Here is a 22,013-nt window from a genome sequence, read left to right as displayed (position 1 = left end):
AACCAGGTATGCAATTACTGCTGAGTGAACAGAGGCAAACAGTTAAGAATTTATACCCAGACAATCCTCCCTGGTCAGTTCTCAAACCTTGATAGATCACTTGCAAAGCACGAGGTGAGTGTTACCACTGCACCACCGAAGACTTGTAGTTCATAAAAAAAAAAATTGTCTATGATCTCATTGGGCAAATCTCATTGAAACTTAAAATACTGAACAAGTTGGAGGATATTGATCCAGACAATTTCTTCAAAAGGTCAGATGTAACAAACAAGGAGCAACAGTTTCAAGCCAAAATGTATATGGGTGGGGTTATATACATGGCCCAACCATGTATATACATGGGGTATATATATATAATGGGACCTGGTGGCTGAGTGGACAGCACTTGGGACTCAATCGTATGGCCTGGGGATCGATCCCCGGCGATGGGGGAAACAAATGGGCAGTTTCTTTCATGCTGATGCATCTGTTCACCTAGCAACAAATAGGAACCTGGGAGTTAGACAGCTGTTATGGGCTGCATCCTGGGGGGGGGGGAGGTGACTGATTGACAGTCGAGAGGCGGGCCAAAAGAGCCAGCACTCAACCCTCACAAGTACAACTAGGTAATTACAATGTAGGACTGAACATATGTTTTTCACCCACAGGGTTATAAACCCATGGATCAAGTAAAATGGGGGGGGGGGGCTGTGATAAGCCGCCGGCCTCCTGTCCTCGTCGAGGTCACTAGTGCTGGTGGCAGGTAAATTTAGGTATGAAACCCCAAACCCATGATAAAAAAAAAATCTGCACCTATGCAGCTTTAATTGTGTACGGAACATGTTCAGGACAAAGTAACTATTCTTGTTTAAATTAAAGTGGTGGCCTTAACCCTCAATGCAGTTTGAAGGCCTCAAGCCCAACACCAAACTGAGGAGACATTTGCCCAATAAACTCGCCCCTCGGGGCAAAATTTAAAAAAAAAAATTACATTTGGAAACCTGGGTTAGTCCCAGGGCAGGCACCCCCTGATCCCCCCCCCCCCATCACCTGTGAGTGGCGCACACCCATATAACCCCCTTATGTAAGCAGCGAATGGTTTCAAAGAAATAATTAACTAATAGCAAATTTCGATTAACCAAGTTGCAACATTGAAAGCTTGTATCAGTTTCAATAAAACCAAATTTTATTTTTGGTTTTGATGAAAAATCATAAAACTGACGTTTCACACAGTGGACTTCTCGCTTTATAGTGACTTGTGAATGGGGGACTGTGCAGTTGCACCACGTTGTGAGGAGTGCATTGTCTTGTTGCATCACGTTATGATGAGTATGTTGTCCTGTTTCATCAGACTGTGAGGAATTGCACCATGTTGCGAGGCATAGTCCCGTTAACTTGGAAGGTTCCCATATTCTCCTTTGCCCAAAACCCCCCACCCCGCCCAATTCCCCCAAATACACACCCCCTTCCCCACTATACCCCCCTCTCGATACCTCCAAAAACTAGATACTCCCCCTCCCCCACTCGAAACCCCTTTAAAAAAATACTCCTCCCCCACTCGAAACCCCTTTAAAAAAATACTCCTCCCCCACTCGAAACCCCTTTAAAAAATACTCCTCCCCCACTCGAAACCCCTTTAAAAAAATACTCCTCCCCCACTCGAAACCCCTTTAAAAAATACTCCTCCCCCACTCGAAACCCCTTTAAAAAATACTCCTCCCCTACTCGATACCCCCCCCCCAAATCCATTCATCTCCCCAAATTGATACCCCTCTCCTCTGTTCATCTCCCCCAACCCCCCTCCCCTGTTCAATACTCCATCTCTTCCCCCCCCTCCCTTCATAAACTACTCGCCTAGTACCCACAACCTAACTTCCCAAGGGAGCTAGAGCGACCCGAGGCAGGCCACTATCTCACTAATCTGATCCCAGGTGACCAGTAAAGAATTTGGGGGAAAGTCAATCACCTGTGTGCACGTTATACATGTTGTTAAACTGCTTGACACGAGGTACAGTCAGACGGTGTCCCCGAACTAACTGCTGAAGGTTCTTTATGAGCCCCCAATACCACGCTGCAGACAGGGGCTATACCTGTTGACTACCTACCTCTTGATTCCCAATATTAACGTCCTTTCGGCCCGGTCTCTGACCAGGCCTCCTGGTTGCTGGTCTGATCAACCAGCAGCCTGACTCACGAGTCACAGCCTGGTTGATCAGGTACTTTGTTGGAGGTGTTTATAGAGCTTTCTTTTGAACACTGAGGAGTCAGCCAGTTAGGCTCGCTATGTGTTGTGGAAGCGTTCAAAAGTTATGGGACTTTGATGTTAGAGTTAAATATCGGCGAACCTATTGCACTAACTTTTCAACGGGGTTATAGTTTGCACATCCTGCCATGTCTTCTGGTCTCGTGTGGCGTTTTTTTTTATTGTGCAGATTTAGAAACAGTGCTAATATGATCCAAGTGTATAAATTATTATTTATCCCTCCCGCCTGCGCTTTAGGGAATAAAGATTAGATTTTATAGGCAGTCCCAATATTTTTGACAGGTCAGCAATTTCTCTAACTTTGAATGGGAGTGTTAGTAGGCTACATACAATAAATGCTTAACCTAAGCGCTATATACTAAAGGAAAGCAGTACATAGTACTGTAGGTAGTGACGACGCCTCGTTGAGTTAAGCAGCACTTGCATAGTTATACCATGGGAACAGCCCTGTGCAGCGCCCCGCGTTCTGTTAAGGTGGTGATGTGACACGTAATGACCGGGGCTTACATCTCTACTACTGACAACACTGTCACGGCACAAGGTCAAGCACGGAACACACACACACTTGGATCAAACTCAGACAATCTTAACAGCCGGAATCTGCTATAGGCTCCTAATTACACACCTTTCTCAAACGATGACAAAATTTTCCTTTTTAATCAGGCATGTGTAATTTATGCACATACTAAGAATTACAAAGCACCAATCACATGTACCTCTACTCAGTAACCACACGCACACTAGGTTGATGAGCACGTGGAGAAGATAACACAAGAGAAGTGATGGCGGGAGCTGCGTCACCCACCTCTGCCCGCTGCCTGGACCACACTGACCCTCACTGACTGAAGCTGTCGCCTGTCGCTCGCCCTTACAGTTGCCAACTCAATTTTCAGTTTTAGATAAAACAAATCGTAAAACATCTAAAAGATCTAGATTTTGCAGCTATACATATAAAAAATATTAAGCATATAGAGTTACATCCTTCATCGTAGAAGGAATCCATCAGTCTCAGGAGCGAGACTGCATATACGGTATATATATTACGCATACATTACGCAATATTGCACAATACTAATCCTCCAGTACAGTTTATGAAAATATAATTTTTTTTTTAACAAACTTAGGTATACGCAGCAATGTGCTGCTATCCTATGCTATATGAAAGATTACAGTGTAGATATAAAACTAGCTGCAAGTCCATCTAATATTCCCATCTCCTAGGATAGTTAGTCATACATGGAATACATAACACTGAAATTTAATGAAATAATAAAGACTAATAATGCTACTTACCTTGATATTTCTACATTAAGCAATACAAAAATTTATCCTCCTCAACTTTATCTTAACCACTGGTTGAGAAGAAACTTTTAAGATAATTTTTTGTATGCAATGATTATTCATATGCCATTCAAGGCCTTGGATGACCATTCAAGATCTTGGATGACCATTCAAGATCTTGGATGACCATTCAAGACCATAAATATCACCATAAAACAAGTGGCGAAGCAACAACCATTTTTTCCAATATAAAAATTCGTCGCCAAGCTGCCATCCTTCTACAACCGTTCGTAAGTTCATTTTATTTTTGAATTTGAATTATATGTAGTTCATCAAGATGAATACTTTATTTCAGCATGAATGCGTTAGTATTAAACGCACAGATGGCACATTTGCTAAATTCTTAAAATGGATTTGAACCATAGGCATCCTTAAATTGAAGAGCTACTTTCCATAATTAGTGTAAATATATTGTTCAGTTATTCGACAGTTGGTTGAACAGACAGCCGCCTTGTTTTACATTCAGCAGGTGTTTGTAGAGGACTTGTGTCATCAATGACAGATTCATATAACGTTTTATAATCAACTTGTCTAACAGAGGCGTGGGAAAAACATGTATTGGTTTCTGCAGTGAGAAACTTCAAACTTCTAGGCAGACAGATGTGCGAGAAGCTGCCAACTGTATGGAGTGGCATACATACATATATACATACACACACACATACATACATACATACATACATACATACATACATACATACATACATACATACATACATCACTCATTAAGATGAGTCATGGAACTTCCTCTTTTAATCTAGCTAATCTTGCGCAAATTCCATTATTAATTCCAATCATAACACTTGTTTTATTTGTTCATATTCCAACAAGGTTCTTCAAGTCTAACTTTCTATTCGATAATGATACTAAAATTCCATCTCAGCATCACATTTTTATAGCAGAACCAATCCAAGATAAGTTGACAACTTTATAATGATTTTTACAGAGTGTGTTCTTGTGTTATAGCTGTGGTACGGTTGAGCTGCCTGGTTCAAATCAAATCAAATGTTTATTCCGGTAAAAGTACATACATACAAGATGAGCTACAAACATAATGTTGAATTTCTAGATACTAGATACTAGATTTTCTAGTTATATACTTGTCTCAAGGATAAACTCATGCATGTGTATGATATTACTGCACTTTGTGCGAAGCATCTTCGAATCTGATAGTTTTACTGTCACCAATATTGCTCTTGCACAGATCAAGCAGATGGTCGCAGTTCCTTAGAGCAAAGTGACAACACATACATATCATAATATTAATTTATATTTGAGAAAATTCCTGTTTTAAATGAACACCATGTAAAAATTTACGAATGCGTCTGTGGGGTTGACCGCTGGATGTAATGGACTTGAGTCGCGGACGGGTTGCCTACCAATAGGTACCCGAGTCAGTCGACTATTATGGACTGTATCCCAGAGGAAGGTCGGCCTTGATGCAGCCCGTCCTCTTACAAATTACGTCGCTTTTCGCTCGAATGCAATACGGCCAAAAGTCGCCGTATTGCAATTTAAATAAAAATAGGAATTAATTTTCCAAATGAAATGGAGCCAAAGCAGCAAGTTTTGAGTCGTCTGGTGGGTTGGGGGCCCTGTGATGCTTCCTGGGTCCCCAGCCACTACACAGGAGTCCGCAGAGTGTGCTACACACTTTGTTATCAACTCCTAGTATCCGGTGTTGGGGATAGGAAACTTCTTAGGGCTAAACAACCAATCCTCTTACTAATTACGTCGCCTTTCGCTCATATGCGCACTAAGGTTAACAATCGCCGTACTAGAAAATGAAAGTTGCTTGCGAAAGTGACGTACTGTTTCGTTTTCTGTTTTGGGTCCTCTGGTAGGTTAGGAGAGGACACTTTAAATTAACAGTTTTCATGACGTTTTGAAACCTTAGGAGAACGTCTTGCCCTCCTAACCTACCACAGGACCCAAAACTTGCTGCTTTGGGTTCATTTGGGTACATATATGTACGTACTTTTCCTAAATAAAATGAAGTGAAGGTCCCAGGATCGTCGCCCCGTACTTCACAACAACAGGAGTGAAGGCGGGCCGAAAGAGCAGAGCTCAACCCCCGCAAGCACAACTAGGTGAATACATCTCACAGGAGCCAAATATATTCCTCACCATCATAAAACTATGCATCAAATGAGATGCTATCGTCTAGTTAAGACTTCATTTGGGAATGCGATGTCAAATGGAAAAGATAAGTCAAAAGCTGATTACGTGACGGGAGGGACGGGAGGAAGGACTGGGAGGAGTGACTGGGAGGAGTGACTGAGAGGAGTGACTGAGAGGAGTGACTGGCAGGAGGGACTGGGAGGAAGGAGTGAAGAAGGGGAGGGACCGGAGTGTGCATGTCTCATCAATCATATGGTAAATGGAATGTTGTTGTTGTTGTTACAGATTTAGCTACTCAGAACGAAGTGTCCATGTAGCACGGGCTATGGTGAGCCCGTAACCCCGGTAAATGGAAGGACACATTTTAATACATAGTTCCATTTGGTGCCCTTGTCAGGTGCAGGGAGTGTGTTAGGCCTCGCCCGGCCCCCGTAGGATACCCCCACAGTACTCCCTCTACCTCTCCATCCCGCCCTCTCATCCAGTACCTCTCATTGTGTACGCTATGGTCCCCAACGTGCAAATTACAACGTACTATGAAAAGTAGCGGTTCTAAAACATCCACGTTTTCTATATATCGGTAAGTTAGGTTAGGGTCGGTTGAGCCCATCTTCCTGTTCATATAGTTCTTATAGCACCGATGTGGACCATTGTACGCATATTGACGTATTGAACAGTTAGACAGTAGAATTTGGTACTATTGAATTCGGACAAACCAGAAAAGGTTTTGTATCTATATTGCTAATGAAACCTAACCTAACCATCCTGGGCCTAACACACGCTGAAGCCTAATATATTACACATTGTGGCTGGACTCGCAGGTACCCACTTACAGCAAGGTGAATAGAGACATCAGGTGTACAAACACGAGCGTCTCGCCCTTCCAGATAATCGAACCCAGGGCTCATGGTTGTGGCAGAGGGTGAGGGCTCTGGTATCATTTACCTGAATTTACCTGACGGCCACTAACACTAATAGCCTCCACGAGGACAGGAAGCCGGCGGCATGTCAAAGGTCCTCCCATTTGCCCTGATGATCTTTTCCAGTTGGATTTTAAAATGCAACAATTATAAACACAGCATTACAACCCATGCCATGGTGAGTAAAATACCCAGAGTTTTTGCCGGAAGGTGGATTTCCTTGCTGGATAAGGTTGTTACTTATCCAACAGGAAGAAGTGTGTGGTGTTCCATGAACACAGGAGTGCAACTAGACTTTAGGCTAGGAACCACAAGAAAGAAAACAAGGCGTCCTTAACTCTGCACTTGGCTAGGTTGTTAAACTCTGTGCCGAGCAAACACAACCCTTGCATTATAAGGTATGTTAATCATCTTATAATTCATCCCTAACATATGTGTATACAAACACCTATGGTCTTATACACGATACATGGGCTTAACCATGTATCAGAACCCAGGCTTATTCATCATGGGCTTAACCATGTATCATAACCCAGGCTTATTCATCAGACACACCAGAACCTAGGCTTCGTCTTCACAAAAACGCACACAATGGGCGGGCACCCCAGACGAGGCGAGGCTGCCCGCAAGTCGCAACTATATGATGGCTCTCAGCTTGACTGTGTTAACCAGATTCAAATACCTTGACCTTGGGATGCCACCGTTGTAAGCAATGTTATCAACATAGAGAGAGAGACCCGGGCTCTCAAGGTTGTGGCGGGTATGGTTGCATCAGTCTGCTTCACCACCAACCAGGAGGCCTCGCCGGACGGGGCCGCGGGGACGTTCATCCTCAGAACCATCGCAACGTAATTACTGGGACCAGGATTCGTGGAGCACTTAAGAATCCACTGACGAAGCCTATACATCTTTCTTCAATCACAGCGGCTTAGTTTGCGTTTATCAAACAGTGTATGAGGCTGTCTATAACAATAACCTTGAGTTGCTAATTTTCGAAGCTCATAGATTAAGCCGCCACGATGTCTGTATCGAAGGACAACATCTCTCATCTTTTTCACGACTTGATAAACTGCAGATGCAGTTTAATGCTGACAAATGTAATGTTTTGAGGATAAGTAATGTTGATACAAGATAGATGGTGTTGAGATTGCGAAGTCGGATTTCGAAAGAGATCTGGGGGTTATGACTACTAAGAATTTAAAATAAAAAAATAATTGCAAAAGTGCTCGTAATAAGGCAAATAGGTCACGGGATTTACTTATCGAAGTGCTAGTAATAAGATACTTGGTGTTGTTCTTCAGCTACATCTTCCTCTGGTTAGGTCCCATTTAGATTATGCAGTTTAGTTTTGGTCACCGTACTATAGAATAGATATAAATTCACTAGAATGCTTCCAGCGTAGGATGACAAAGTTGATCCCCCAAATTAGAAACCTGTTATATGGAGAAAGATTGACAAAGCTTAAACAGGGAGTGAGCTAGGTATTAAAATTAAAACAAAAGGGTATTAAGAGTATCAACACAAAACAGAACACGAAACAATGGGTATAAATTGGATAAGTTTAGATTTAGGAAAGACCTGGGTAAATAATGGTTCGGTAACAGGGTTGTTGATTTGTGGAACCAATTACCGTGTAACATAATAGAAGTAGAATCCCTGGATTGGTTCAAGAGTAGGTTAGACATATATATGAATGAGATTGGGTGGATATAAATAGGAGCTGCCTCGTATGGGCTAATAGGCCTTCTGCAGTTACCTTCATTCTTATGTTCTTATGAACATAAGTCTGGAGCATCCCTTCCCATCTCACCGTCCGGAGCATCCCTCAAGGCGGCTGGGGCACCTCACAGTCCTACTCAACACAGTAGCCTCTCACAGTGGCTGCTGAAGCCGAATATTTGATTCTAAAATCCATGCGATATGGACGAGTCAAGATTCTTTTATATTATTGCCATAATAATGATGTTTGTAGAGACGATAATTACAGAACACGTTCAATTGACATGAGCGCTGAGAGAGATGCACCAGCAACTCTGAAGGAGGAGTTGTGACAGCTGATAAGGTGATATTATGGTTCCTTATCACAGGTATTTTTAGGACATACCGGCCAACATCTATACCATGTGCACGCTTTTAACTTCAATAAAGTGCTTCAGCAAACACTACCTGTGAGTGGACGCGTCGAGTGGCGTCCACTATTACCCACAACAATTCCCACATTACATGTTCTGCAGCGGGCTACAAATACAGAGATCCTTGATGACCAAACCAAGTTACAGCCCCGCTCCTGTGCCAGGTAAGTCCACTACGGGCTTACCATAGCCCGTGCTACTTGGAAGATTTTGTTCCTAGTAGCTGAATCTTAAACAACAACACAACACCAGATGACCAAACCACACACTAGCAGATGTGAAGACGACGTTTTGGACCATTATCAAGTTGACTGTGGTGGGAGCGAGGTGGTTGTTGCTTTAGATTCAGCTACTCGGAACAAAAAGTCCTAAGTAGCATTGGCTATGGTGAGCCTGTAAGTGGAGGCTCTTTGGAGTCATTTCCAGTACCCGGAAATGGATTTTGGATTTCAGCCTCTGAGGGCTGGCTATTCCAGTTATGGAGCTGGTGGGTTAGTGTAGACCTCTAGGTCTTCCGTTTTTTCTTTGGCTGAGCCGTGCTGTCGTTGGAGTTTGGTGAGGTGGCCTCCATGAGGAGGTCTTGTACCGAGTAGGTGTCGTATTTGTGGTGAGGTGGTGGAGCTCCTACTAAAAAAATGTAGGAGTCCTCGTCCGAGGAGTCCGTAACATCTGTAGTTGGTAGTTTTGTCTTTCGTCTCGCAGCCTGAGGTAGGCTCAAGTGTTGTGGATTAAAGGTAGAAGCTATTTCAGGAGCGTTGGTGATGCTGTTAGTGTTTGTAGACAGCACGTCTGCTAGTGCGGCTGCTGAGATGGTGGCGGTAGGAGTGTTGGGAGCTGGAGAGGGAAATACCTCAGTTTGTGCCGCCCGGGTCTTGGGTGGTTCTGGAGTCTGTGTTGAGATAGCCCTCGTGGTCGTCCTGGTGGTAGTCTCCGGAGTGGTAGTGGAGGCCGTGAGACTTGTGTCCGGGGCGATGATAGAGTCCAGGCCGTTGGCTAGGTACAGCGCGTTGAGTTCCTTGACGAATCGTTGATTGTCTGATCCGGCAAGCCTTTCCGCTAGTAGAATATGAGCAGGGATAATGCCTCACGTGATGCCAGGGACTGTGAGGGTGCTGGTTGGCCCTTAGGTCCCCAGTGTGGAGGCCGGGTGACCTGTTGGGAGGAGTCACTGTTTGGTAGGGCTGGTACGGTCGTAGTCTGCATCTGGCTTATAGAAGGCAGGCTTGGGAACTGGTCAGGTCTAAGGTCGCGGCGACTTACCTCTGGATTGATTGATAAAGATTAAGCCACCCAAGAGGTAGTACGGGCATGAATAGCCCGTAAGTGGTAATTTTCTTGTTCAGTAAATGTATCAGTGTTCAGTGTGATAAGGTCGTATTTAATCGTCAGGCTGCTATCGCGGGGGAGGATACTGCTTGACAGTATTTATGAGGGTGTCCAGCTGCTGGACACCTTTTTTGACCAGAAGAGTGGCAGTGTTGATGGCTTCAGGGTGGTTACTGCAAGAGTCAGGGACTCTTAAAGCTCTTCTAAGGTTGCTTCACATTCCAGGAGATAGTGACGTAGTGGCTTTTCTGTGATTGTTTGGCAGAAGATGCATTCTCTCTCTCTGAGTTCACCAATCTCCCAGTTGCATCTGTAACCTAGACGTAGTCTATATAACCGAACTGCTATTTCCCTGTGGATTCCTTTTGGGATATTTAACCTTTCTAACTTGGTGGCCTGAAGACACCATATTACAGAGGGCGAACCTTCTGCTACTCTCTGGTGTTTGCCTCTGGATGTTGTTGTTGTTGTTTAAGATTCAGCTACTGGGAGCCAAAAAGTTCCAAATAGTACGGGCTATGGTGAGCCCGTAGTGGACTTACCTGGCACAGGAGCGGTGCTTCTGCGCCCTCTGAATGTTGTTGTTGTTATAGATTCAGCTACTCTGAACAAGTTCCAAGTAGCACGGGCTATGGTGAGCCCGTAAGTTACCTGGCACAGGAGCGGGGCAAGAAGCACGGGCTATGGTGAGCCCGTAGTGAACTTACCTGACCCACTGGATGGTCGGCGGGCATTAAATAAGGTAAGAGTGAGATGAGGAGCAGGTAAGAGGAGGAAATTCCTAGAAGGAATTCTTTCTTAGGATTCCTACAAGTCCTTCTGTACTTGTAGTCCTTGTAAGATGGATAAATTAGTTACAGCAATATGCACAGAAACTTACTAATTCCTGTTGTCGGGAACAGGAAGCCTGTACTTTGGTTCATCTAGATCTACTCTCGGCCAAGTACTGATCATCCTCTAAAGTTGCAACTCACGACAGTTGCCTAGCTCCAGACTATCATGGTGACTGTCACATTATGGTGACTGTCACATCATGGTGACTGTCACATCATGGTGTCACATCATGGTGTCACATCATGGTGACTGTCACATCATGGTGAGTGTCACATCATGGTGAGTGTCACATCATGGTGAGTGTCACATTATGGTGACTGTCACATTATGGTGACTGTCACATTATGGTGTCACATCATGGTGACTGTCACATCATGGTGTGTACCAAGGGCCATACACCAAAAAGGGGGACACAGGTACCATGGGAGCTACACTAACAAAGCGACACAAGTGGGAACTATGTAAATACCCAAATGAACCCCATACATACATACATACATACATACATACATACATACATACATACATACATACATACATACATACATACATACATACATACAACGTTTTTCAGCGTCAGAATAAAGAATAAAGAGATGGAATGAGGGCAGACTCCACACGCAGCTCCAGCTGTAGCAATGACAGACTAACGCGGCTTGTAAGCCCAGAGGCGGGAACAAGGAACCGAAGCTCAACATACGCAAGCACAATTAGCAGAGTACACAATGATTTCATAATTCAGCAACACAACATAGGTTTTCTTTGATCTTGAAACGGGTTATGACAGGGGGTGCGATAAGACAAGCGTTATCAGATGGCCTGATAACGCTCTCAGGGACGCTGGAGATGCAATATCAACTCTGATATTAAAAGAATTCAACACAACGCAGTGTTAACACTGAATTTCTTTTTTTACAGATGTTTATATTATATATTGTTCCTTGATGGTCTAGTTATATATGCTCTGCTGGCTACATATAGCCTGGTGGCCATGATACATTACAGTATACTGTGGTGGCCAGGACACACTACAGTATAATCGGTAGTGTATTATGCACCCCATACTCATCCTGTGAGCGGTAGCGCAAAAACAATTACAGAGAACAAAGTCTTCATAAGACCTAGGTAGTTATTGATTGACATGACCTTATACACGTGAACCGCTGCCAGGGAGGCGTTGTGTTGATGAACCATCGTTACTTAGTGTTGATATGGGCTGCATAATGAATGTCCCGTGTTCGTTATTCTCTCCGCTTACCAGAGAATAACGAAAATATTTCGAGCATTTTCGTGTATAACAGATTTTCAAGGAATATCCTACAGATAGATAATACAGGGGAGTGGGTGTGCCCCAGCTGAGTAGATTAGATAAACAATCATAAATGGATGAGTCTTTTTTAAAGCTGAAACATATTTAAGTCGAGCCGAGTAAGGTGAAAATATGTATAAATATTGGTTAAGTCAGTGCTTCTGAGGTGGACATGGGAGCCAGTCAGCCGGCCCAGGCCGGAGAATGGTCAGCTTCAGCGCAGCCTACACAGCTATCAGTTAACGTGTTCAGTTTGAGCACCATCTGCCACAAACATTCCCAGCTGAGCTACCTCAAGAGCTACCAGCTGCCATGGAATCACAGCAGCGACCAAGTAATCAAGCCGGGGAAGGTGTCCACACAGGTCACTAAACATCTGACAATCGTGGGCGTCCTACGCTCGTCCGTACTTATGAAATTAGTGGATGAAAGCTTCACCGGACCTCACACTACAGGTGGCTGGCCGCGCCTCCCATTACCAGCGCGTGGCGGCCAAGACAAACACACGGGCCACTTACTATACAACACAAATCTGTACTTACACGTAACTAACTTACCATCGTTATAAGTTATACCACATATACAGAACCAGATGGATTGATTGACTGATGAAGATTAAGCCACCCAAGAGGCGGCACGGGCATGAATAGCCCGTTAGAAACAGATGGCTTGGCAACATATATAACCCTTGACTTCCGAAATCATGACATATTACACGCAAGGCCCGCCGCCACCACCTCTCCCTACATCCCCCCCTGAAGGTCCCCATCCCCCGCTCTCGCCTTCCTCCCTCATGATGGAATGGGGTCGAGCATGGTCTGCATACCCACCTACACATCTACTACCTCTTACAATATCCTAACCAATAGAGATGCTGACATACCATAACTGTATACATTAAACAAAAAGACCCAAGACACTACGATCAACACTTTAGGATAGAATGGGAAGATGTGTCTAATACTCTGCTATACGAACACGCCTCAAACGTGATGTTTGTACTAATCTTAGAATATGTATAGAATTAATTAAGAGAGACGGCGTGAGTGGACGGGAGGACCCAAACACTACGGTTGGACGTTGTGTCAGAGCGTCAACAATAGGAGAGGCGGCCTCTTATTGTTGAACTGCTTTAAGTGCAACCACAGAGAAATTTACCAACAGTCCTTTTAGACGATGTGTGTCTCCTCTTCCGTTCTCTGAGAGAACAGAATAAAGAGATGAAATTTAATAATGAAGTCCATATGCATATATACATATGCAACAATGATAAAAAATGGTTTGGAAGAATGTAAAAATACCAATCTTATGTAATCTCACCAACCTATTATACCTTTTTGCAAATAAACTATTATTATTATTAATTATTATTATTATTATTATTATTATTATTATATAAGTTATACAACCTGGGAATGCATTGAATCCAGTCAGAGTTTTACATATAACCCCATGTGCTCTGGTGCAGGTAAAGTAGTTCGTCAACAGTACACTCCAGCTTTATACACAAATAAAACACTAACATGATATATATCAACGAGAAAATCTATTGGATCACTGAGGTGGGGGACAAGTGTGGTTAGGGTGAGGATAATCATCACCTTTATCAAGAATCATGTTTTTTAGTTGTAGTCTCTTTAGGACTTCGGCTCTGGCAGCCCAAGAGTTTGTTTTGGCCTGGTCCAGCCACTAATTTTATTTGGAAGTGGCTCTTCAGAGTCGCATCTGCCTCACAAATCTTGAACGTACTGCACCTGTGGTCAAAGGAGCTCTGTTTGTAATAGACCCAGCAAAATTTGACTATTTTATAGCTGGTAAAGATTGACCAGTGCTGGATTTCCATCACTATAAGATGGGAGGGGATACACGACCCCCGGGCCATGCCCACACTGCCAGACCACTGTGACAAACAATGTATTAGGTTGAAAATACTGTCTCGCTGGTTTCTATGAATAAATATAAAATCCTAAGAGTTGTAGTACATCACTTAGTTAAAATAATACAACAAATGAAAGCAAAAGTAAACAATATATTCGACAACACTATAAATCACTGCCAGCTTACTGTTGCATAAAGTCAACACAGCCCACATTGAGGTTACTGGAGGTGTCTACGTTGGGTGACAAGACCATCCTGGGCTCCAGTGCCAGGATAGTGTCAAGTGACTAACAAGAATGGTCCAGGACGGACCGAAACGTCGTCGTTCCTTCAACTTCTAGTGTGTGGTCTGGTCAACAAGTGACTAACAACTCTTCAAACAAACATGACTAGACGGGTCTCGCATAAACATTTATTGCAATGTAAAACGAAACATACTCTTGGCAGTAGTACTGTACAGCTGGGTTCGTTTTCGTCTCACAATCCTCAATCCCAGTAGGGAGAGAAATGGTTTTGCACGTTTCCTTTCACCTAATGACTCTGTTCACCAAGCAGTAAATAAGTAACCAGGAGTTAGACAACTGTTGTGGAGTTGGATCGACCTTGTAGAGAGCTCGACACCAGCCTAACATATGTATACACAGGCTTCCTTTCCCCGGCAAAACAAATTATCATGACAAGACTTATGGCGCACCGGAGTAGACGTTTTGGATAAACTAGGAAGGTCTTCGTTGAAATCTACCCCTTTCTTATAATAATAATAATAATATTTTATTTACAAGGAACAATGGGTTGGTGAGATTACATTAGTGATATTTTTACATTCTTGCAAAGCCACTAACACGCATAGCGTTTCGTTAGGCGTACCTTGGTCGTTAATTAGTCACGTCAGTGTTCCAATTGATTTTCTCATTAATAATTGTGTTATATGATGCAAGTGTCATATAACTCTTGTCATTATGAGTTATATAATGCAAGATCCGACTCACATCATTGGTAACAGTGATATATGACGCAAGAACGGCAGTAGGCAGAAGCAAGTTGCATGTCACTGAGCGTACCATAGTGAACCCGTCCGTGTTTCTTGCCTGAACACAGGTGAGGGAACATCCTCCCTCGGTCTTCAGGGCCGGCACACTAGACTATGTCGCGTCTATCACACCATATCCCCCACAGTAACCCCAGGTAGGTAGGCGAGGCATCTCCCGTCACGCAGGGTGCAGTTGCACCTCCACAGATCTCCAGTATCAGCTCTTGATACTGGTAATGGCTCCAAAGGGCCACCACTTACGGGCTATTCATGCCCGTGCCACCTTTTGGGTGGCTTAATCTTCATCAATCAATCCAGGTAGGTAGGCGAGGCATCTTGAGTAATTATGTACTTTGTATACAGGCTTATAAAAGGAGTGTAGTGGTAAGGTGTGTGTGTGTATACTAAGATGAGTAGTGCGTTGTAACCACACGAAATGTCTTCTTGTTTATCCAATTAAGATCCTCTCCAGGACCCTGGGATGCTGCCCTGTGGCACCCCCCTACTGTCAATGGTAGAGTGGGGAAGGTTATGCTCTTGATGGCTACATATTGGTGTCTGTCACTGAGATAGAAACGAATATAGTCCAGAGCCTCGGATACCATAGTGGTGAAGTTTAAGTAAGAGGTAGTTATGGTTTACAGTATCAAAGACCTTTCTCAGGTCAATAAGGGGACCAATTGGTAACTCAATTTTGACAAGGGCTGTGTAGATTATATTCAGCAGACTAATAATGGCATTATTGGTACTCTTTAGGGAATGGAAGCCAAACTTGCAGGGACATAATATGTTGAATTTTACAAAGTAGGAACAGAGCTGTTTGTAAATAAGTTTTTCAAATATTTTGAAAGTATAAGTAGATTTGATATTGGTCTGTAATTGTTTATGTCAGTTGTCTCGCCTTCTTTACGAACTGGCGTCACTCTTGCTTTTTAAGGATATCAGGAAAAATATGACACTCTAGAGATTTGTTGAATAGCAGAGCTGTGGGGAGTGCAAGAACAGGAGCATTACTCTTATATATCATAGATGGTATTTCATTAATGTTCCAAGCTTTGGTTTTAAGTGATTGAATTATGGATATAATGTCTGTCGGGCTGACTGGTAAAAGGAGTAGAGGGTTAGGATAGCTGCCGGTGAGATATGTAGTAACATGTGTCTGGGTTTCTGGGATTTTTCTGGCAAGGTTATCACCAATTGATGAAAAGAAGCTATTGAATTTAGTTGCAATATCTAAGTTTGTTGCTAGTGTGTAGCCATCTTTGGGGAGTTTTATCTGCTAGTTATGTGATTGTTGTTTAGACCCCTATAGGATGTTAGAGATTGTTGCCGCGGGAGGTGGCTAGTTTATTGTGCAACTCATACTCATCTTGTGAGCGGTAGGGCAAAAAGGATTACAGATGGCACATACTTTTCGTATTTCCTTTTGTTTCTTTAAATCTATTCTCATTAAAGGAAGCTTTGGCTCATCGTATTATACTGGTGAGCATTGATGAGTATCTCTTAACTTCTATTGTAACTAGGCCAATCCAACCTTCTTCTCACCCATGGACTAGTTCAATCTATTCTTGAAGCCTGTGGTTTACAAGGCTTCCGACATACTTTTAAGACTGTATACCAGAGAGTGAACATAACAAAATCGAACCCTAGGCGCGAACACACCAAAACTGGAAATCTAAAAGTGAAATAACACCCAAACAAAAAGCCTAAAAGTGAAATAACACCCAAACAAGAAGCCTAAAAGTGAAATAACACCCAAACAAAAAGCCTAAAGTGAAATAACACCCAAACAAGAAGCCTAAAAGTGAAATAACACCCAAACAAAAAGCCTAAAAGTGAAATAACACCCAAACAAAAAGCCTAAAAGTGAAATAACACCCAAACAAGAAGCCTAAAAGTGAAATAACACCCAAACAAAAAGCCTAAAAGTGAAATAACACCCAAACAAGAAGCCTAAAAGTGAAATAACACCCAAACAAAAAGCTTAAAATTAAAATAACACCCAAACAAAAAGCCTAAAAGTGAAATAACACCCAAACAAAAAGCCTAAAAGTGAAATAACACCCAAACAAAAAGCCTAAAGTGAAATAACACCCAAACAAGAAGCCTAAAAGTGAAATAACACCCAAACAAAAAGCCTAAAAGTGAAATAACACCCAAACAAAAAGCCTAAAAGTGAAATAACACCCAAACAAGAAGCCTAAAAGTGAAATAACACCCAAACAAAAAGCCTAAAAGTGAAATAACACCCAAACAAGAAGCCTAAAAGTGAAATAACACCCAAACAAAAAGCTTAAAATTAAAATAACACCCAAACAAAAAGCCTAAAAGTGAAATAACACCCAAACAAAAAGCCTAAAAGTGAAATAACACCCAAACAAAAAGCCTAAAGTGAAATAACACCCAAACAAGAAGCCTAAAAGTGAAATAACACCCAAAACAAGAAGCCTAAAAGTGAAATAACACCCAAACAAAAAGCCTAAAAGTGAAATAACACCCAAACAAGAAGCCTAAAAGTGAAATAACACCCAAACAAAAAGCCTAAAAGTGAAATAACACCCAAACAAAAAGCCTAAAGTGAAATAACACCCAAACAAAAAGCTTAAAATTAAAATAACACCCAAACAAAAAGCCTAAAAGTGAAATAACACCCAAACAAGAAGCCTAAAAGTGAAATAACACCCAAACAAAAAGCTTAAAATTAAAATAACACCCAAACAAAAAGCCTAAAAGTGAAATAACACCCAAACAAAAAGCCTAAAGTGAAATAACACCCAAACAAGAAGCCTAAAAGTGAAATAACACCCAAAACAAGAAGCCTAAAAGTGAAATAACACCCAAACAAAAAGCCTAAAAGTGAAATAACACCCAAACAAGAAGCCTAAAAGTGAAATAACAGCAACCCAGGAAGCCTAAAAAATGACCGTATCAAAACTTGCCGCATAAAAGTGAACACAACAGCTGGACAGCACAAGAGCGAACATGCAAGAAGCCCATATAAAAACACCAGAGTAAACACTGGGAATTAAGGTTACGGGTGCAGGAGTGAGAGCCAGGAACAGGTGACGGAAGAAACTGATGACCGCCCTCACCACACCCGCTCTCTCTTCCTTAACATTTAGCACCACACAACCATACACAGCTTCAATCTTCTTGAAAATATATTTCTTGCATGAACCGACATCGTTACGGGCTATGGCGTGTTCCAACTACCTCCATTATAACTTGCATAAATTCCCTTTATTCATTTATTGTTGTTTAAGATTCGCTACCTGGAACAAAACGTCCCAAGTAGCACGGGCTATGGTGAGCCCCTATTCATTTAATATTAGGCCTATGAAGGTACCCTCTCAGAGTTCGAGTCTTCCCTTACACGAGGTCCCAATGTCGTTGGAATTAATTTGGTTATCCTTGTCAGTGCTCTATAATGTATAATCATTTTTTTCCTTTATATGAAATATATGTAGTTATATGAGTGATGGTGTTGCGTTAGGCGGCTCTATATATTCAACTTAACAACCTTAACCTACTTAACCAACGGTACAACACATTAAGGGCCAAGTACCGTTAACCCAATAGTATTATCGTAAACGGTTCAGATCTACTGATTCGTCTGTTAATTACCACTTGGTATTTCTATGGGTAATAAAAATAATAAACACATAAATTAACAAAATCGTCTCATTTTAATCATAAATTATTGCAGCACTAACCTGTAGGTAGGAAGACTTATCGAGCGCAGCTGCCACAAGTCACCGCACACAGGGAGCGTGGAACGTACACCCCCTCCACCTGGCGCGGCTGGCGCTGTACTGACGCCTTCCACACACACACTGCCAGCGACCCCTGACCATGAAACACGCGGTCTTCACCTGTTACAGTACCTGGGCAGTGGGGTCCCCACCTTCCCTCCTCACCAGTACCTGCAGGGCGTCCCACCTGTCCCTTTCCTTCCCTACCCTCCTTACCAGTACCTGGGAGTCCCACCTGTCCCTCCCTCCGTCCCTCACCAGTGCCTGGAGTACCCTCCTGTTACCTCCCTAATACATGGAGCACCCTCCAGTTCCCTCCCCACTACATAAGAACATAAGAACAAAGGTAACTGCAGAAGGCCTATTGGCCCATACGAGGCAGCTCCTATTCTATAACCACCCAATCCCACTCATATACTTGTCCAACCCGTGCTTGAAACAATCGAGGGACCCCTATGGGGAACCCTGCTTATCCCTACATGGGGAACCCTGCTTATCCCTTCTTCCCCAGTACATAGGGCACCCCAGTTCCCTCCCCAGTACATAGCACCCTCCAGTTCCCCCCCCCCCATTACATAGGGCACCCTCCAATTCCCCTCCCTCCCTCACCAGTACCTACCCCCTTTTTAGACCCCATATTTATGCAGTTCAATTTTGCTTTCTGTACTATAGAATTGACCTAAGTTCACTCGAACGCGTACATACAAGGGTGACAAACATAATCCCAGGAATTAGCATTCCTTATGAAGAGATAATAACAAGCTCAACTTATTCTCTAAGAAAAATGAAGAGTGAAGGGGTGACATGACTATAGTATATAAATGGTTGAAAGGCTATAACAATGAACCCTATGTATAGTGGGTATAATGGATACTTACCCATAACCGATTCACGTGTTTTATTGTGATTATTCTTACAACAAAGGGAATATATATATGAGGTTTTAAATATATTAACACAAAGTAGAACACAGAACAATGGATATACATTGGATAAGTTTAGATTCAGGAAGTACCTGGGTAAATATTGTTTTAAAAATAGGGTGGTTGACTTATGGAGAAAATTGCCGGAAAATATAATAGACGCAGGATCGCTGGATAGTTTCAACCGTAGGTTATATATATATATACGAATGAGTTTGAGTGAATGTATATAGGAGCTGCTTCGTATTGGCCAATAGGCCTTTTGTAGTTTAATTTATTCTTATGTTCCTTCAGCTTATCAGGCAGTAATGTAGAAGAGAGAAGTTAAATATTTGTCCATCTACAAGTTATACACTCATGAAACAGCCTATCACACGAAATCATAAATACAAACACGTTACTTCAATTTAAAAGTCAGTTGGAAAAATCCTCAGGAACAATGGGGGTGGGGAGAGACCTCTGACAAGCAGCAGGCTTTCTGTCCCCGTCGAGGTCACTAGAGATAGCGGCCCCAGGTAAATTAAAATGCCAATGTTGGAAGTAAGAATCTGCTTTAGTATTATAGATGACACCCTTGGCCAGAGGCGAGGCTATACGCTCGGTCACCCAACCAGTTACTAGCCTGACCCAACAAAAACACGAAAGTGTGCCACGGTCATCAAAACTGTCCTCACATTTAATGCAACGCAGTATTGACGTTGTTAACCACAGCATAATGATTCCGACGCTCTAGTGAAATTAAAAGCACCGTAATGTTAACGCTTCCTGGGAGTAGTGAACAGCAAGGTGGATAGGTTTGGTGGGTTGGCCAGGGCTAGCTGTGTGGTGGTGGGCAGGCCAACCACTCCCAATGTGACGCTTGTCCTATCGTGAGAACGGCCTCAACAGTGAGCTGGTTGAGATCACAGTAAAGCTCCGGCTCTAGCATAGTTACACCACAGATAACGATACAACCCACCTGAAGCCTGCGTCAACTTGTACGTGATAACAGACAACATGGCGTCCTCACGCCCGCACCGAGCTACCATTCTCATTACTACCATACACCCCATTTTCCTTCGCAATAACAAACTAACAACAGGATTTTCCTGGATGTGCCAACGGCATCTAAGTGTGGACTATTGGCAGCCTATACGGGCGCCCGCGTGGAGTACCAGCAGCCTCTTCACAGCTCTGCCATCAACACCATAATTCCACTACTTCAATTGGAAAATTTTTGTTCTATCAAAGCCCTCACGGCACACAGACGACCCTGTCCTTGGTGCAAGGTCAGCTGTATCTCACATTTGGTCTTTATTATTATTTGTGTTTAATAATGATAATATAATTTATTATATTTACTGAGAAAATCAATTGGATCATGAGATGACTCGAACCAGTGACCAAGGTACTCCAAGCCCCTGTACCGTGCCATGGTATATATTATACAACCTGGAATTTCACTGAATCCACAGGAAGTTTGGAGGCTTCTTCTGAAGCCAGTCCAAGTTTTATATATTTAACCTTCGTTTTGTTGGGGACACGAAGCCTCTGTATATGAATACTTTAGGCTTGTGTCTTGGTCCCCCAAGGTGGAACTATTGACCTTCCTCAGAATTCATGCAACCTGCTGGATACCCGGATACCTAGTAACTGCTAGGTAAACAGTCGCATTAGGTGAACGGTCACGTAATTAACCATTTATGTCCCGTCCTGGAATCGAACCCAGGATCCCACCGATTGTTGAGGGTGTTATTAGCGTGACTGTGAGAGCAACCGAGGAGGTAATGGTTGTCAGAGCCTCCCTCACGAGGGTGAGAGGATTGTCAGCAACTATGAGAGGACTTTCATGGCTGCTTCAGCTGGTAACCTTGTTGGGAGGCGTAACTAACCCACGCCGTCTCTGCCACTGAGGCCAGCTCTCCCCAAGGTCACTGCTGCTACAGGAAACACATTCTTGTGGAGAAACTCCAAGTATGCTACACTCCAACAACGGTTTACTCTGATGGTTGGATCGCTCAACTGTTAATTACGTAAATATTTTTACATTGCCGATTGAAATTTTAAGACTTGTACCACTAGAGGTGCTCATGGTAAACCGACAGGCGGGTCTACTGGGCCCTGTGAGTCTACTGGGTCTCTTCTCCTAGGAGTCTAATGGGAACCGGTGACAGGAGACCAAAAGGACAGTACACAATTGGTAGTACACAATACTACCTCCCTGTA

At 42.9% G+C, this 22,013-nt stretch overlaps 1 protein-coding gene across 4 annotated transcripts in view; it reads right to left on the bottom strand.

Moving 5' to 3' along the window:
- Positions 1–19,002, bottom strand: part of LOC123772475 (ATP-dependent translocase ABCB1) — a 62,112-nt gene extending 43,110 nt beyond the window's left edge. Inside the window, exon 1 of one of the 4 annotated variants that reach the window (XM_045765676.2) lies at positions 18,847–19,002. The gene's annotated coding sequence lies outside the window, so the exon portion shown is untranslated. Of the gene's footprint in view, positions 1–2,958; positions 3,187–18,846 lie in introns of those variants that run through there. The other 3 variants (XM_045765678.2, XM_045765677.2, XM_045765675.2) reach the window with 3 other exon arrangements.
- Between the last annotated feature and the right edge of the window lie 3,011 nt (positions 19,003–22,013).

Source organism: Procambarus clarkii, chromosome 17 (assembly GCF_040958095.1).
Source record: "Procambarus clarkii isolate CNS0578487 chromosome 17, FALCON_Pclarkii_2.0, whole genome shotgun sequence".
Lineage (NCBI taxonomy): Eukaryota > Metazoa > Arthropoda > Malacostraca > Decapoda > Cambaridae > Procambarus > Procambarus clarkii.
The sequence above is the reverse complement of the archived record's forward strand: the minus strand, read 5'-3'. Positions and strand labels throughout refer to the sequence as shown.